This window comes from Panthera tigris, chromosome D2 (genome assembly GCF_018350195.1).
Source record: "Panthera tigris isolate Pti1 chromosome D2, P.tigris_Pti1_mat1.1, whole genome shotgun sequence".
Lineage (NCBI taxonomy): Eukaryota > Metazoa > Chordata > Mammalia > Carnivora > Felidae > Panthera > Panthera tigris.
In genome coordinates, this window is record NC_056670.1 from 55,375,496 (window position 1) to 55,394,775 (window position 19,280).

General features: G+C 37.0%; 1 protein-coding gene across 2 annotated transcripts in view; it reads left to right on the forward strand.

Moving 5' to 3' along the window:
• The window catches only part of LCOR (ligand dependent nuclear receptor corepressor), a 142,388-nt gene that overhangs the window by 109,651 nt on the left and 13,457 nt on the right, over window positions 1-19,280 (forward strand). The window lies entirely within an intron of this gene.

A 19,280-nucleotide genomic window follows, 5' to 3' on the forward strand; every position in this document is an offset into this window, starting at 1 on the left:
ACAGTAAGGCACAATGAGAAGTTCAGTTCCCGATTTTCTGGAGAGAACTCTAAATTAGACTAAAAATGACTACCTGCAAAGGCCCATATCATAACTACCTTCTGTCGTTAGGCAGTACTTAGCAACCTTTGAGCTGCTAGTGAGTTATGTGTTCTCCCCCTGCCCAAGTAAGCACATGGTGCAAGGCCTGGTTCTAAGCCTTTGTGATTCTCTTAACATTTCATTGACCCATAATAGTGAAGCTTGTATTCAGTTAGTTATTTTTATAAAACATATTGAGTCAGCCCAATGTCAGAACCTGAAATTATTTTGAGTAGTTACAGCAGTTTTGAGACAGTTTGGTGCCGTTTTCTTTAACAGCTATTGTCCCTGTAGATTTAATTTTGAAACCACATATTTTTGCTTTCGTAATTACTCTTTCTTTAAATGCTAGAAGTTGTTTCTCTGCGAGCCACCCTTTTCTGAATATTCAGGTTGCTGTCATTGGTGATAGAATATGGCAATAGACTGAATTGCTCCACTTAATCTTTTATAGAAGACACTGAAAGTTATAGGTTAAATTTTGACCTTTGTGAGGGTATCAAAAATTGTTTTCCTTGTTACCTTTCCATTGTAATTAGGTCTTCATTCATACTACAGTCAGGCCAGTGTTATTAAAAGTGTTAATGGCTTTAGCCAGACCGCCCATTTAGGATACTATTAAGGCATATAGGAGATTTTTTAAAAAGTCGGTTGCTTTCAAACTCTACTGAAAAGGAAAAAGTATAATTCTGGTACAAGGAATGCAGACCTCCAAAGTCTTCTTCGCATTTTGGATTCATTCTATCCTTGAGACTTGTAGGATTTGTGAACATGGTGACTGAGGGGAAAATAGAGGAAATTCCTTGCATTTCCTCTGTCTGTTGTTCCCAGATAAACTCACAGTTGCCTTTTGAAGAAGCAGACATTAGCCCTGTAGCTGTGTGCCCTAAGTGTTGTGAAGGAGATAGGGGAGGGGGTGAGAAGTAGAATGGGAAAGTATATAGACTTGTGAAGAGGCTAAAGATTCTGTACTGAGATACTAACAATGAGTCACAGGATAGATAATGTGGTGAAGTTGGGCCACCTTCATTTGATAGTCAGAAAAATCCTTTAGATCGTTTGAAAATGAGAATCAAGGCTAATTAATGTTGATTTGACAATAAAACATGAGTTAATTCTGCAACTATTTGGGGGGTAATTTTAAGGTTTCCAGTTCATTTAGAGCTGTATTGGTAAATGCTGAAAAACAAGCACTTTTAGTTAATCTTCAATTTATTGGATGTAGCAAATATTATAATCATAATATTTAATCTTTATAGTTTGAATATGGAAATGAACTCTTTACCCCATCTTGAACTGTCTTTGAACAGACTCAAGGTGATCTTTTCAACACTGGAAATGACCCTACACACATACCAAAAAAATCTAAAGCAGTAAGACGTATTTGAAGATCCATACCTCTTAGACTTTTTAGATTTGTCTTGGGAAAGAATTTATGAACCTATAACCAGTATTAGTGCAGTCTTGGGTTCCTTGTTCTGCATAATTGCACCCTTTCTCAGGTATGTCCTGAAAACATAAATTTTAAAATAATCTCTTTAGAGATTAGATTCTCAGTGGATAGTGTGTAAGGGGACTGGGGGAGGGGGGTGGGGGGTTGGACACAGGACACTGACACAGTAGAGCAGGGATTTTTAACATTCAATAGCCAAATAGAATTTCAATCTAGAATATTTTTACCCCCTCAGAATAAAGTGAAACAACATCTATTATTTGGTAAATACCCAGTGCTACACTCCTAAAAGTCTTTTCTTTCATCCAGGTAACTTTTTTTTCCTGCTTGGTGGAAGGGTATATAGTAATCTTTACTGTCACTAGGAAAGCACTTGTCCGAAATGTTTTAAAGTACTAGAAAAGGGATAATTCAGCACTTTTTCTGTTACAACACTAAAGTCTTAATTTATCTTCAGAGTCTTAGGTACTGTAAGTTTTTATTAGCGTGATTATTTAAAAATATAAAGCATAACTACATAATACGGGGTCAGATCACATTTATATAAATCTTGTCTTATTAAAAAAAAAGATGACATTCTGTACCTTTACAAGCAATTCCAAATGATTGCCTCACTTTTCCCATTTCATTAAGCATTTCAGGCTTAAGAATTTGGAATTTGAGAGGAGATGAGGGGAAAATTCCCCAACATGAAAAATTGTGTCAGACCGTTTTAGAAAAATCACTAGGAAAATGGGTAGGGATTCTCTCTCCCTTTAAGTCTTCAGGGAATGAGCAGTATTTAGAATCTTTGGCTGAAATTCAAGCCTTTTTACTGTGTAAATTTTTAATATTAATTCACTGACATGCTTTTTACATCAGAGGACTGAAAATGGATCTTAATGTTTTTAAGTTGTGGAAGGGTATATTTCTAAAATGAGGGGGGGATAATTAACTAGGTTAGTATACCAGCATTAGTAAGTTTAAGGAATTTTAGTATGTAATAGCAAAGTGTTTGATTAAAAGTCTAATCCTATATTGCTAGTCGAAATTAGTTACATTCTGATCTAGGAAAGATAATAGTCATTGGATATTGATATGCTGTGCTGTCAGAAAACCAGACTAAGATAGAAACCTATATCTGACTCCCACATGTTGCTTGTTCTGATGGGATGTATACTTTACAGCAGCTTATTGCTGCTTTGAGAAGAAATGTATAAACTATACATTTGGAGTGTTTGCATATAATTCTTTATAACCTCCACTTTAAACTGTCAGACATTGGTATTTTATCAGTCCACACTGTTAAATAAAACTAATGTTCTTAGGAATCCAACTTGTACACACTGTTTAAAAACCCTCAGGGACAGTTTACACACTATTCTCACTCAATTCAGGTACTTTGATGCTATTCTTAAACCTAACAGTGACTTGTATTTTTCTGTTTTGCTTTTATTTCGACGTGCTGGTAGCACATCCTTGATGAATGTCAACTTAAAAAACTCAGTTCAGGTATCCAGGTATAACTCAGCCAAACAGATTTTAAAGCTGCATATAACTCTCCAGCACACGGTGCCTCACACTCTTATAGTGGCATTCTATATATTCAGTTATTACTACTGAGCAGATAATATGGGGGTTCCTGTTAACAGTGTATTTAAAACAATGTGCATAAATGTATAACCAGCACATGTCTCACGCATGCGTGCGCGCACACACACACACACACATGCACACACATAAACACAGTTAAACTGTATATTTTTAAATGCCACTAGAAGCCAGCACAATTAAATGACATTCCTTGCTGCTTCTGTAAACTATAACAGACGCAGTTCCTCCTCGATGTGGCTCTTGCTTCTTCACCACACTACTACTAAATTCAAGCACTGGTCCTTGGGTGTCTGACCTCTACATTCTAGTTTATGCAATGTCTTTAGAGAATTCTGTGCACTGGCCACTGTGATGGAACCATTGGGCCAGGAGTGCTCTGAGTTTATTAGTAGTGATTCTGCCAAAGTTGGTGTGGTAACATGAGTATGTAATGTCAAAAAATTAGCAGAGGTCTAGGTCTGCATATCTGCAGACAATTTTGTCAGTATATTTTGTAGCCTTGAAGTCCTCAGTGACAAGTTTCTAATGATGTGAAGTTCTAATTCCAGTGTTTTAGCCCTTTGCATCTTTAATGTTAAGACTTGTCTACTAGAGGTCTTTATTCTTTAAGACTCCTTTTGTTTTCTACAGTACTGTCTGTGGTTAACAAAATAGGTTATTCCTCTGCTTTAATATTTGATATCTTACATCTAAAAGGAACTCTCCATATATAAAACCCATAGCCTTTGAAGATACGGAAAATGGCATCTTTCAGATTTCTAGAAGTTCAAGTGTCATGCAACAAAACAGGAACCCCCTTTACTCTTATGGACCTCATTTCAATATACTGTTTACAGTTTGACGGAATTGTATAATTTAATATTTCTCTTGTACTGTAGTTTATATTTATTTACAGATTTTTTTTTTGTACTGTGTGATTTGAACTTTTTGTTCCTTGCTATGATCAATGTTTATGTAGTAGAGCACTTATGATCACAAATTAAGTTTTTTGGTTTGATTGCACTACATTAAATTTTTTAATGCAGTTCTGATTTTTGACTGGACTAAAATAAGCTGTGTCTTAATGTATGTGATGAGTACTTAAAACTTTAATCCATGTGGTCCCCTTTTTTTTGCATTGTATGTCAAAAGCGCTAGTTCTTTCGTGCATGTGTAAGATTTAATGGTTCCATTGTATTATTTGACCATGACATTTTGGAGAAACATTCCCAGCTGTAATGTTGTGTATGGTAGTTCTCACTGGATGCTAGACTTTTCAGAACCACTATTCTTCTAATAAATTTTGTTGTGAAAAGCTGTTTTAAAAGCTTGGTTTCTACTTCTTAAGAGTTTATTGCTTTTAAAAAAAAAGTCCACAGAAGGGGTAAGATTTTGGTGTGTACTGTAAACGTACATGGTAATTGAAGTTGGTAATTTTTTATGGTAAATTCTTCCTAGATTATCTCTTAGATAGCTATAAGTTGCTGCTTCAAAACTATGCTTCAGTAGTTGGGTGCTGCACTGCCTTTAACTCTGTGTCTTTACTAATTTGATACTCCCCTACCTCAGTTTTCTTCATTTGGATTATTCACTTTAAAAAGTTTTTTCAACAAAACAAGATACTGTATATCTTGATGTTTTCATGAGACCTGCTTGCTGGACTTGGTTTTTCATAATTTTCTTAGAGTAAAACTTTATGCCGGAATTGCTTGCTAAAAATAATGATTTACTAGGTTCTGTTTGCTCTTTTCTTGAGGCACAAGTGTGAAAGTAACATCATCAATCAGTTGAGGTTATTACGTTCTGATTTTTGGGAGGATGCTGGTATTTCTTTTTATCAGAGCCAATAAAGAAGAGCATATATGTTGCTCAACGTTTATATTGTGGTTTTTAGAAACTAGGTGTATAAAGCAGTTCTGTATTATAAAGTGATTCCTGTTGTGAAGTGGTGAGGGGAACAACTGAATTACAGTGATAAAGATTAGAAATGGTTGAGAAAGCTTTTTCAAGCTTGTGATTGATCCATGTGTAATTCAACATGTAGGTTGAATTGATTTCTGATAATTTCTAATGGCGTTTTATATTGAAAATGATACTATTGTTGGTAGTTGCTTTAGATTATCTTTTAGTATTTAAAAGAAATGGTTATTAAAGTATTATTTATGAGAAAGTGCACGTGTGTGAGTGCGATTGGGGGACGGGTAGAGAGAGAGGGAGACCATAGGATTTGAAGTGGGCTGTGCTGACAGCAGAAAGCCCGAGGCGGGCCTCAAACTCACAAACCATGAGATCATGCATGACCTGAGCTGAAGTCAGATACTCAACCGAGGGAGCCACCCAGGCATCCCTTAATGTTTGTTTATTTTGAGAAGGAAAGCACACGTTAAGGGGAGGGGCAGAGAGAAAGGGAGAGAGAATCTGAAGCAGGCTTCATGCTGTCAGCACAGAGTCTGACTTGGGGCTCCATCCCACAAACCATGAGATCATGACCTGAACCGAAATCAAGAGTCAGGCGATAAACCTACTGAGCCACCCAAGCGCCCCTTAGTATAGTATTTCTGTCTTCTTTCTTTGGCTAATTCTGCCTTTTGGTCCGATGTTTATAAATTTGGCAATTTTGTTGGTTCTGTAGGCTTACTCATTGGGTTCATTTGTTCTCCTTAGTTATGACACATGTTTATAGAACATTTTTCTGGAAACCTAACTATCACTTCTTTGTAAATTTTAAAGTTACAACTACTTGTTTCTTGCCACTATCCATTCCAAACAGGTGGCCAGATCAATATAGTTAGGATTATAATCTAGCATCTCATAAGTAAATTTATTTTAGTGATTCTATCTTCAAATTGATATTTGGCTCTCCAATTATATTTTTAGAAAGGACTTATTACTTCTAACCCAGAATTTTCTTTTCTGGTTTTGTTGATACTTTGTTAAGACACAGAGTCACTGAATTAATTTCAAGGTGTAGGAATCTGGGAGATTGCGTAAGGGAAATGAAGTGGAAAAAATGGAAAATGGTACAGCTTTGTGCCATTTCCTGACTTGTGTAGGTGTTATTTTTTCCATTAGAACTGTCCTTTTCTGTCACCAGAGATTTGTAGTGAAATGTAAAAACATGTAACTAAGTCATATGGTGCTAGACTTCGTCGCTGAAATGACTGAAAAATCTTTTTTTTAATAGAAAACATTTATTAAGTAACACGATAGATAACTTCTTGTATTCTGAGTGTACCCTTTATCATTATTTGTTTCTAGTGGCAAGTATTTAGCACAGAATTTTATTCCTATTCAACTTAAAAGTGATTGGACTTTTGCTGTTTGGGGAGGAAATGGTAATGTATCAAACTGCATTTCAACTGGAGTAAAAAGACTTTATTTCAGAGTTTGGTGGAAAAGAAATGTTCTCAAAAGAAAACATTGTTTTGAAAGGTTGATCAGTGTTTATAGTTAATAGTTTAAGCCATGATTTGGTTAGAGCTCAACTTAGAAAGTAAGAACCTGGGGAATAAGTGAAAATATATAAAAATTCATAAGTATTAAATCTTGAGTCTGGAGCTTTTTGTAGGCATGTGAAAATACTTTACTATGGTTTGTTGACTAGTATTGTGAGATGTTAATTGTGCTCTTGCCAACCTTATTTGGTCAGCAGTATGAAGTGATCAGGGATTATTTGGTACGTTAAATTCCTGTTAACTTGGTATTCTAGAAGGATCAGTCATTTTTCATGCGTAAAGTCTGAGTGGTAGCCTGAATGCTGTTTTGGCCTCATTTCAACTCTTAAGTCTATTAAAAATGCAATCTTCTTTTAAATGTGAGATAAATACACTGATTTTATCTGTTCTAACATTGGGAAATACAATAGCAACCCTTATTGAAGACTAAGGTAAAAACCTTAGGTCTCCCCTTTGCATTGTAGCATTTTCCAAAGGAAAAGCAAATAGATCTGGATCTCATTTTAGATGCTTTTTATTTAAGACAAGTCTATTTTTTCAAGTTTTTATTATGAACTGTATGAGTGTGGTGATACTTTTGTAAATACTACAAGGTATGTTAATTTTACGGTATTTATAATTATAATCTATTTCTGTTGTGTACAGTCTAGTTCTGTCTCAAATATTGGAGCACAAAGAGTCTTGGGGTTCATTGGATATAATCAGTCTCAATTAGAATCAGTCTTTTAAGAATGCAGATGCCTGGGTTCTACACCAGATTCACTGAATCCGTTTGTAAGAGCGAGGCCTGAACATGTTCTGTATTTTCAAAGTGTTAGTGAAGGTTTTTGGTTTGGGTTTTTTCTTTTTGTATTTTTATTTTATCTAATTTTATTTTATTTTATTTTATTTTTATTTTTATTTTTATTTTTATTTTTATTTTATTTATTTTTTTATTTAAAGTTTATTTACTTATTTTGAGAGAGAGAGAGTGCAAGAGCAAGTTGGGGGGAAGGAGAGAGAGAATCCCAAGCAGGCTCAGCACTGTCAGTGCAGAGCCTGATGCAGGGCTCAAACTCACAAACTGTGAGATCATGACCTGAGCCGAGATCGGACACCCAATCGACTGAGCCACCCAGGCACCCTTCTTTTTGTATTTTTAAATTTTATTTATTCAGTAGATCTTTTTCTGACCATGGCAGAGACACATAGCAAAATTTGCCATCTTAAGCATTTTAAGTGTACAGTTTAGTGTTAAGTATATTCATACTGTTGTGACCATATGAAGTTTTGATTGACCCACGGATTAAATACTATGATTCATCCCATTCTAGTCTTTCATTTTTTCTTTTTTTTTTTTTTCATTTTTTCTTTTAATGAAAAACATGGAATGTGGGGAGTTTGAGGGATCTGTCCTCCTCACATAATGAGTTGCCTCTAATAACTCATGACTCCAAACCATTACACTGATGTGTGTGCCACTTTGGCACTCTTTACTCAACCTCAGAATGCGAACGAGAGCTTTTATCTGCTGATCTTTTTCTTTTAGATTCACTTTTAATTAAATCTCAAGTATTAATTCAGTTTCACTCTTGAAACTCAAATTGCTTTTTTAGAAAGAGAACTAAATCTATATTATGAAATTACCAGTTAAGAGATTACATTAGAAACTTATAAATTCATTGTTAAATAGAAGCATTGTTGATTTGGTGCCAGAGGAGGTGAATCTTGAAGAGTAGGTAAAGCCTAAAGAGGACAGGAGAGAATCTCCCAAGAGACAGAATTTGACGGGCCTGGTTTAAAGTGCCATCACTTCTGCATTTTTCATATGTGATCTTGAATAAGTTACTGAGACTTTCTGAGCTTCAGTTTTCTTATCTGTAAAAGGAAGCTTGTACTACCCACCTGCCTCAGAGATTTGCTGTGAGACTCACATGAGATTCTGTATGTTAAATACTTGGTACTTTGCCAGGCTCTTTGCAGATACAAAAAAGAAAGAAAGTGAGAGCGTCTTGCAGGAGGTAACGTAGTGAGGGGCAAGGAAAGTGAGAAAGTCCTATTGAAATTTGTAGAGGAAGCCATTTGTATTGATTAGGACTTTGAAAGAGGCAGATAAGTCTGTAGTAGACAGGGACACTGGGCAGCCAGTCTTATTTTAGCTCTAGTCAAATACATAAAATCTTGGAACTATGATTAAAACCTGGAATGCTGATTTTCTGCATTTCTTGGTGCTGTTCCAGGGGAATATTGTCCAACTATTAGTCATTCTTTGTTTCTTTTCAAAGACTAGAATAAAAGTTGTTAGAAAGTAGAAGATGCTTAAGATTAAAAATTACAAAGCTGTGTAGAATATATCTGCATTTCCATCACTGAGTTTTTTGTAGAGTCAAGCTTGAAATTTTACATGCTTCGAATAACAAAATGTAAGAGCTAAGTGTGGGAGTGTGAGGATGGGTGTGTGCGTATGTGTTTAATTATCAAACTTTTCGCTTTCCAGTGAAAGAATTTGGGGAATCTTCTGTCAAAGATTTAGTGATTTTTAGTTACACTCTTCTCAAACTGGAGTTCTGAGCATTTCAGACATAAATCAGATCATAGGTAGTACAGTTTAGACATGTTCATTCCAGCAAACATTAAATCGACTAGAAACATTTTTGCCAGGAAAACTTGGCAATGTAGCTCTAACTAGGTAAAGATGGATTAAGAAAATAACCAGGATAGCAGATTCTTGTGAGGTGCTGGGAATTGGTGAGTCTGTGTAGACCAGTTTTTCAAACTGAATCAACAGATTGTGATTGTTAGTTTTAAGATCAGTTTAGTGGGTCCTAACCAACATTTAAGAAAGAAACACAAAGAAAAGGAGAGCGCATAGAATATAATAAAGGGTAAATACTGTTTCATTGAAATGTATGCCATACATATGAAAACTGGGATAAGTGGACTGTGTCATTTTGTAAAGTATATCTGTTTCTGGTTTGCAGTCAAAACTCCAGTGGCTTTGAAGGCCATTATGTAAACCATACCCTTTCATCCTGGTTATTCTGGTACCTTGGAGAGCATACTAGCAACCTCCTGTGTTAGGAGGCTTACAGTTAGGAGCCTACACCTTTTACTGTCTGACCTTCAAATTCCCTTCTTCCTTTCCCTGCCTTGTTGATTTGAACTCATTTTCTTCTTTTTTCCTATGCTGATTTCAGTTCCCTTGAAAAATGTCTTGGGAAAATTATTTTTATTACATAGGAATTTATTTCGTTATTCATTGCTTACTTATGCCTGAAATTATCTGAGTTCCGTGTTTTAGGCAGAGAATCTACTGAATTAAAAGGACCTAGGTCCTGCCCCCAGAGAATGTTCACAAACCAATGGAGGAGACAGCCATGTCAACCATTATGTTACCATGCGACATAAGTGCTATTTAATAAAAAAAATAAAAACCATGAGAGCAGAGTAAGAAATGCCTAACATGGCCCCCAAGAGAAAGTGTCAGGAAGCATGGAATAGGAGCAGTGGGAAGTTGACAGAATTTTATGTAAAAAAAAAAAAAAAAAAAGTGATCAGGTTGGATTTGGACTTTAAGAAGATGGCAGTTCTGGATAATGGGAAGCAAACTAAAATGAGAAACTAGTGGCAGGGAGCATAGAATTATACTATTCTTCAAGGAAAGATGAGTCGGGGTAGTTGAACTGGATAGTGTATTGGAAGCAAGAGAAATGACGTGACCTGAGGGTAAGGAGTGAGGTGTGTGTGTGTGTAGTTAGTTACATTTTGTCTTCAATATTCCTGAGTGAAACCTTGAATATACAGATGATTCTGCTTAGTTCATTCCACTCCAGCACATTTCCATCAGTATACTCGAGTTTCCAGAGATGTGAAGTGTTTGAGAATGATGAAGGAGTGAATTCCAAGAGCACTCCAGAATGGTAGCTCTAAAAATGCTTGTTTATCTCTGTATGTTAAATTTTAAAATTACAAACCTCCTCTAACATTCATGAGGTGAACAAGTGATAAATGGCATTAAATTTTGTATAAGGTACCCTAGGAATCCTTTTTTAAGGTTTTACATTTTACAAAGTGATCTAGAGTCTTTTAGATGATTACTACCTAGGAATGCTATCCTTGTGTCAATTTTAAGTGATTTACTATATGACAGCAAAAGTAGAACTTTTCCACTTTTAAGCCTTATCCCATAGATTTGTATGGTTTCAAGAATAGAGATTTAAGAACCTCAAAAGAACATGAGAAAAGTTAGGATATAGAAGATTTCCTAGCAATCATGAAAAGCTTGGGATACTATCAAATATCTACTGCGTATTGAGCAAATACAATCTGCTAGTCTCCCTCTTCCTTTCACCCCCAAAGAAACTAAGAATATTTGTCAAAAACATACCACTTTATTTCTGGAGAGGAAAGAACATTGTGTTGCTGGGATCTGTCATGTGAACTGTTAAATGTCCTCTTGTTTGTTTTCATTTGTGTCAGCTCCCCACGCCTCCTTTAGACCCCCCCTGTGTATACACACTGCCTTGAAGGTGGTGGTGTGGGTTTTGGGTTTACGGTTATTGTTATTATTGCTATTATTACAAAAGAAATATATTCCCATTGTAACGGGAACCTTGTCTGGATGCCAGGGGAGCCATGTACATACAGTCTTTGGCCTTACTGGGCCTTGACAGATGTTTTTTTCCCCTCAACTCCCTTTAAAAGAGCCCCATGATACCATGCATTTTCTCTCAGGTGGGGAATGAGCACCTTTTTCTGTTTAAGCAGTGCTATTTTTCTAGTCCATCATTGTCCTGCTCATTTAAATTGGGAATGAAAAGGCAATTTCACCAAAGAACAACATAGATTTTAATCCTTTACCTGACTAAAAAAACAAAAAGAGAAATAGGCCAGTTTACTAGCTTGTCATGAGCTCTCATGTAATCCTGACCTTTTAAAATGTCAGTTATGCTTTTACGATCCAGATCTCTCTTCAGTCTGGCTTTACTAACTCAGGCTGGTGACACACTTTTTTTCATTTCGAAGCAGCCCAAGGCAGAGGTCTATCCTTTTCATCTATTATTATATTGTTTGTTAAAGTCTATTTCAAAGTGTTTTCTAAGAATTCTTAGTTATAGTACTCATTATATTAATAATTTAGGTTTGTGCTCTCACCAAACCAGTATTTAGTTATATCACTTAGGGATATTTCTTCCCTCACTTCCAGGAACTGTTATTTTTTAATCTATGCCGTCCAGTCCAGAATCCCATGTCTTTCACTGCTTATGAACCCTCCCTCCTTTTCTTTAAAATTAACACCCAAATGTATTTGGTCTTAACATGCATAGTCTTACCTGAGGTGATAGAAACAAAAATCAATTTGTTGGGAACAAAAACTTTATCAGACGTAAATAGTTTGACAGAAGTGTCTGTGAACTCACTGCATTCCTAGAGAGGAGATGAAGACATTGGACTGTATGTGGTGCTTAATGACCCTTTGCTCTGACTTCTATTCACCAAGTAACTTTCTGATTACATTTTGGCTTCCTGGGTACATTTTCCCCTAGTAAAATGGGTGAAGATATGTTAAATAGGGATTTTCTTGATAATTATATTTTTATTGTAATTTAAGAAATTTGACAATCTGGTTAAATTGAAAAGAAATAGATACAAGCCCTAAAAGGCTTATCTAATATTTAGATCTACTCTGAATAATAGCCCTTTATGAGAGATACTAAGCCCAGAGATACAGAAAAGCTAGCAAACTATGGCTTTATGCTCAGTAAGCACCCCTGAAGCACCTCTCCTTCCCCCATTTAGAGCATTCATAATTTTTTGAACCTTTGTTCTGCTCTGATTCTAGTAAACTTGGTTAGGAACATAATAACCTTAGCTGTTACAGAGGGATTGCATGTCTTTTGTTTCAGATCAGTAGTTCTTAACTGTTTTCCACTCACACCTGAACAAGATGCCACGCTGCCATCAGCGGTAGCTCTGGTTTTGAAAGCGCGCGCGCGCGCACACACACACACACACACACACACACACACACACACACACACATCCCTAAACCCCTACTCCTCCATGGTTCTGATCTCTGAGGAGTGATCATTCTCCTTAACCTCAATTTTGAGAATTGCTTTTTCTATCTATCTAAATCCATCTAAATTCTATTTCAGAGAATTTGGATGTCAGCTACATGGAAATCAGGTATTAAACTGCCTGATTTTAAGAGGTCACTTCCTCTTCTGTCATCTTCTGAACTTTATTTCTCAGCGTTTCTTTGTCACTTTGGTCTACTCTGCCCTTTTATGGTTTCTCCTAGTCCAGTTCTGTGGAAGGAAAACTTGGTTGTTCAGTAGTTTAGATGTTCAACTGTACTGTACATGGCTTTTAGAAAATCTGTATACCCCATGCTGCCCCTTCTCTACTCCACACTCACATATACACATAAAATTTGTCATAGTCCTTGGAATATTCTTGTATCCAAGTATGGAAGATACACGTATTGAGCAAATACAATCTGCTAGCCAGGGATTGATGCATTCCCAGTGCAGAGCAAGGACTTGGCAGTAGACTTATCCAGGCCCTTAAATATACTTATGTTTTCTGTGCTCAAAGGACCAGAGATAAGTAATTAGAGAACATAATTTTAGATTATTGTCTAGCAAAAAAATACAGTTCTTAGCCTTGAAGGGAACTCAGGGTGCATTTTTATGTGTTCTTGTATTTAAGTAGAAGAATCAAGCCAAATAGAAGTATATCTCTTTAACTATTTGGTCTACTCTGTCAAGTGTTGTCTCTAATTTTCTTCCCCCTCTCTTTTCCCGGGATTACCTTTTTCTGCTAAGATCAGCTCTCACCCAGACATCATTCAGGGTCTTTATTGCTCTTTTTAGTCAAGAAGAATGTATTTTGGTCATCATTGATAATTGCATTTGCTATCGAGTTTTATTGGTAGTTAGCAGATACTGGAGAGACTACCTGAATCCATCAATCTCAAATTCTTCTAAAATTTCTTCTTAAAATTGTCGGTTCAGCTGTCTGCCACATCTCCTCTATTTGTTCTTTTACTCTAAAATAACATAAGCATTGACGACCCACCATTTACATTAACCACAGGAATGCTTTTCTTTGAGAATTTAAGTATTGTAGTATTGACAAAGTAGGCGAGTTCAACTGTGTCTAACCTCTGATCTAGAAAAACATCATTGAGTAAATCATTACAGATAGGGTTGTGAAACAACACATCACTCTTAAACTGTGCCTTCCAAAGTTTTTATGAATATTATCTTATTCTTTTACCACACCCTTAAGAATTAGGCATTGAGCAGAGGATAGAAAGACAAAGTGGTCAAGGTCATGCAGGCTATTTCTCTCCCAGGAGAGAAACTCAGAACTAATCCAGGGAGTTGGAAGTCAAGTTTCTCTCTTCTACAGCCCTTCCTTCCTTTTACTAGTCCCTGGGATCTTACTACTCTTTAGTGGAGGTGAGGTATTTCTGATTGATAAATAATTTACCTAACTGTTACAGAGTTCTGTTATTGAGCAGAAAAGACATGAAATCAAACAAGTGATTTTGAAATCCGTGATGAATTATTGTTTTTCTAAAGATCTTACACAGTCAGATGTGAAGGACATACCGTGATACCAACCATAATCACTGAACTAAAACATAGTGCTTTCCCTTCAGTCGAGTTGAGTGAAAGTGCTGCAGGATAGAAGCTTGCCCCTCTCTGGTTTACCTCCTTACTGCCTGAGAGTATTCTGAATCAAGGCAAATGCATAAAAAATGGAATGACTGGAAGCAAAGGTAAAGACTAGCTGTTTAAAACTCAAGCAAAACTAGCCAGTTTTTAAAAACACCTGTTTTTTGTTTGTTTTGTTTTGTTAGAAAACATGAAAAATTGTGATAGAATTAAAAACTTCAGGAAGTTGAGGTTAATTTAAAGTTTTTTAAATCCTCTGAAATTAAAATTCATCTAAACTTAGATCTTATTGAGAAAATTTCTAGAGAAAAACAAGGTAAGAACCTTGATAATTTAGGGGCGCAGTCAAAAGTGGTTTTATTACTATAGTTATAAAGTTAGTTATTATAACAGGGCCATTTAATGACACTTGGGCAAAGGTTAGTATTAATGTGAAGGTTGTCAGATCCAAGTGAAGCTGCTGGTCCACTTGCCTTCCAGACATCTCAGATTCAGAATCCTTTAACACCTCACCTCAAGTGTGTACAAAACAGAACTCATCAGACACATACATACCCCAACAGTCACCAGCCCCCAGCTTCATTGCCTGTGTTCCTATCTCACTAAATGATGCTGCCTGAGACTAAAACCCAGGAAGCATCCTTGATGCTCTTTCTCTCTCCTTTTTTGCTAAGAGAAAACAGAAGAGTGTAAAATGTGATCCCTGCCTAGTTGCTTACATCTCAAGTAGCCCAAGTAGCTTACATCTGCTTGGAAAGCTAAGACAAAGACAAGTCAGTAAAGGATACAAATTATAAATACACATGATTTCTTATGATTGCCAATGTATTTACAAACCACTGTGGCTTGGAGTTCAGGAAAAGATACAGTCACTCCAAGTGGAAATGGTTTTGAAATGGCCCAGGACGTAACTGATAAAGAGCACCCTATTGCTTGCTCTGATGACCTGTGGTTCATCAGTACGTTCTCGCTCATCCTGTCTTTTTACCAGGAAACACATACACAAATGACCCTTTGTTGATATCTCTTTCTTTTAAGCAAAGCTGCCATTTGCTTTTTTAATCTTTTCATCTCCTGAGCTTCCCACCAGTAATCGCTGTGAGCGTCTCTTAAAGTTGCTATATAGCTTGTGACCGCCTATCCGATGCTGTTCTTCAGCACCCTGGTGCTCTGTTGCTGTTCGGGGTTAGAGTTCAGTAGTTACTGATAGCGTTTCTGCAGTATGCCTTAGGTTTGAAGGCGCCTTCCCCTTGCCATGGTGCTGTGAAATAGATACCTGCCTACCTACCTACCTACCTACCTACCTACTTGTAGTTATTTGTTCTGTCTTTGGGGACTAAACAAGCCATTTTGCCACAACCATCGTTTCAGGGCTGGTTTCATGGCCCTTTGGAAGACTTGTTTACGTTAGTTGAGGTTAACTAAAATATTGAAGTACTACTATTGAAACATGGGATAGCAGCAGATCCAAGTCTCACAACCATAAAAGAGGTTAGATCTCACCTGTGGATGAATTATTACTCAGTTTTTTATTCTGTGTGGGCATCACTTTAGAAAAAATTGCTTTCTCAGTTTTCTTCAGAGTACTCTGTCCTCTTATTGGGTATCTCTTGATTTCATTAATCTCTAAGCATATTGGTTTTGTTTTGTTTTTTAATCTTTTTGTTTGTTTACTTATTCTGAGAGAGAGGGAGAGAGGTAGGGAGGGGCAGAGAGAGAGAATCCCAAGCAGGCTCCACACTGTCAGCGCAGAGTCCGACGCTGGGCTCGAATTCACGAAAAGTGATACCATGACCTGAGCCAAAATCCAGAGTTGACCACTTAACCTGACCCACCCAGGCACCCCTCTAAGCATATTGTTCACCCCAAATACTAAAGCCTACTTCCAGAGCACAGCCCTAGGTATGGAGCAGTGTCCAGAAGATTTTCACACTTTGATGATGATTGTGCTTCTCAAGGTGGGGAGAACAATTTATTTCCAGTTTTTCTCTGCAGTAAGATGCCATGATATTTCTTAATCTTTTTTCATAAACCTTGACCAACCCCCTTTACCTTTTTATGTATTGCTAAAGTGCACTTAGAGAATATATTTTTATGCATTGAAAAGGCAGTGATATCCCACTTATTTGTAGGCACTTAGTAACATCAGGAACACCTCCAAAAACCAAAAACTGAGAAATAAAGTCCTCTGAGCAGTTGAAGTTGTTAGAAAATCCATGTACTTTACTCAAACTATTCCTGAAAACATCATTTCAGAGCCTGTTTATTTTTACTTAAAGGACCAGTCTAGCACTTGAGATGCCTGCCTCAGCTGTCAGGCAGAAACACTCTTGAAGGTAAAAGTAGGGCTTCGAGCCACAGCTACTATCTGGAAGCCAATAAAAAGAAACATTTTAGTAACATACAGACTGCCAGCGTGACTTTTTCATATTAAGGCAGTCAGATTTACTTAATTGAGTAGCCCCTAAAGCTATCAATGTATTTTAGTTCAGTATAATAAAAGTAATGGCTAAACTTTAATAATAGTGCACATGATAACCCCCCTGAGTCATTAAGAAAGAAGAAATTGTGTTCAGAGGAGGATATAATTTTTAAAAGACTTCTATCAAAAATGTTTTTAAAATTTTAAATGTTTGGTACTTGAAGTGTACACTTTATGCAGAAAATTCACCTTAGGTTGTAAAAAAGCATTAATGCACATCTCTGAGTTATTTGTTACTGAGGTATGTTTAATGTGATTAGCTGACAGTAAAGGTAACTGATGACTTCGTAGTTTTTTCCTTTGCACTAATCCTAAGTGGAAGAGGGGGCACGTGCTCTATTAAGACCAAAAATGGTTACGTGTTTTGGCCAAGGTTACACAACTAGTAAGTGGCAGAATACTCACCACTGTTTCCCAGTGCTCTATCCTGTGACAACATATTATGCTGTTGGTACTGTCTGATAGACATAGCGGCAGGGTATGTCCCAGAAGGGTCCTTCTGGCACTAATTTCTCTGTGAGCTACAAAGCGTGCAGCTGCATGAAGAGTGTATTAAGCTCCTGTGTACGTATCATTGTGTCTGAGAGTTGAAAATGACTTAACCGTCAGTCCCCCAAGGGTGTCACTGGTGTCTCCCCTTTTCTAAATTTAGGAAGGAGATATTTGCCATTCGCATACAGCAGGAGGAGCTTCTTCCTGTTGACCTTTCAGATGTTGCCTTTTTGAAACTTTTACTGAAGGACAGTATATAGGCAGGAAAATGCACATATTATAAGCATACTGCCCAGTGAGGCTGTTTTCCAGTCGCCTTCTGTCTTGTCTTTTCTTTGTTAGATTTTGGCTCTATTGCCAGCACATAGTTTAAAGTTCACCATCACCGGGGTACCTGGGTGACTCATTCGGTTAAGTGTCCGACTTTAGCTCAGGTCATGATCTCACGGTTGGTAGGTTTGAACCCTGCATCAGGCTCTGTGCTGACAGCTCGGAGCCTGTAACCTGCTTCAGATTCTGTGTCTCCCTCTCTCTGCCCCTTCCCCACTCGAGCATGCACGTGCTCCCTTGCGCTCTCTCTCTCAAACATTAAAAAAAATTTTAAGTTCGCCATCCCCATGCACCTGTTATAATATTTCTGAATCTTTTTTTTTCCTTTCTATTACTTTCTTTTATTTTTTTAGTTTACATCCAACTTAGCATTTAGTGCAACAATGATTTCAGGAGTAGATTCCTTAATGCCCCCTTACTCATTTAGCCCACCCCCCCAACCCCTCCAGTAAGCCTGTTTGTTCTCCATATTTATGAATCTCTTATGTTTTGTCCCCCTGCCTGTTTTTATATGATTTTTGTTTCACTTCCCTTATGTTTATCTGTTTTGTCTCTTAAAGTCCTCTTATGAGTGAAGTCATATGATATTTGTCTTTCTCTAATTTCGCTTAGCATAAAACCCTCTAGTTCCATGCACGTAGTTGCAAATGGCATGATTTCATTCTTTTTGATTGCCAAGTAATACTCCATTGTATGTATGTGTGTGTGTGTATGTGTGTGTGTGTGTGTGTGTATATGTATGTATGTATACACACACACACACACACACCCCCCACATCTTCTTTATCCATTCATCCATCAATGGACATTTGGGCTCTTTCCATACTTTGGCTATTGTTGATAGTGCTTCTATAAACATTGGGGTGCATGTGCCCCTTCGAAAGAGCATACCTGTATCCCTTGGATAAATACCTAGTAGTGCAATTGCCGGGTCGTAGGGTAGTTCTATTTTTAATTTTTTGAGGAACCTCCATATTGTATTCTAGAGTGGCTGCACCAGTTTGCATTCCCGCCAGCAGCGCAAAAGAGATCCTCTTTCCTCTTTCCTTGCCAACACCTGTTGTTGCCTGAGTTGTTCATATTAGCTATTCTGACAGGTATAAGGTGGTATCTAATTGTGGTTTTGATTTGTATTTCCCTGATGATGAGTGATGTTGAGCATTTTTTCATGTGTTGGTTGGCCATCTGGGTGTCTTCTTTGGAGAAGTGTCTATCATGTCTTTTGCCCATTTCTTCACTGGATTATTTGTTTTTTGGGTGTTGAGTTTGATAAGTTCTTTATAGATTTTGGATACTAACCCTTTATCTGATATGTAGTTTGCATGAAAGAATCTTTTTTTCTTGGTTTATTCACAATTCAGTGACCAATTTCAAATTTAAAGTAGGCATCTGCTAAGACATGTAGAAGACTACATTCTGTAGTCTCACGTAGGTCCTTTCAGATACCCATGGCACCGCTGACTAAAACTGCTGTCTTGCTAGTTGTGAAAATAAAAACATAGTGGAATCTTCCTTCATGAAGAGTAGTTTAAACGACAGATTTGACCGATAGTTTGGTTTGGTTTGGTTTTGTATTTAGACATGTTTCAGCAGCTTTTTACCACCTGGTCTTAAAAATCTCCCTGAGTCAAGAAAGGGGGAGTGCCTGTTCTTTTGTGCTTTGTGCTTTGTGTGTGCTTTCTGACATCTCACAACAATCCTTTGAAATATCGATACTGAGTTCCAACTCCAGATGAGGAAACCAAGGT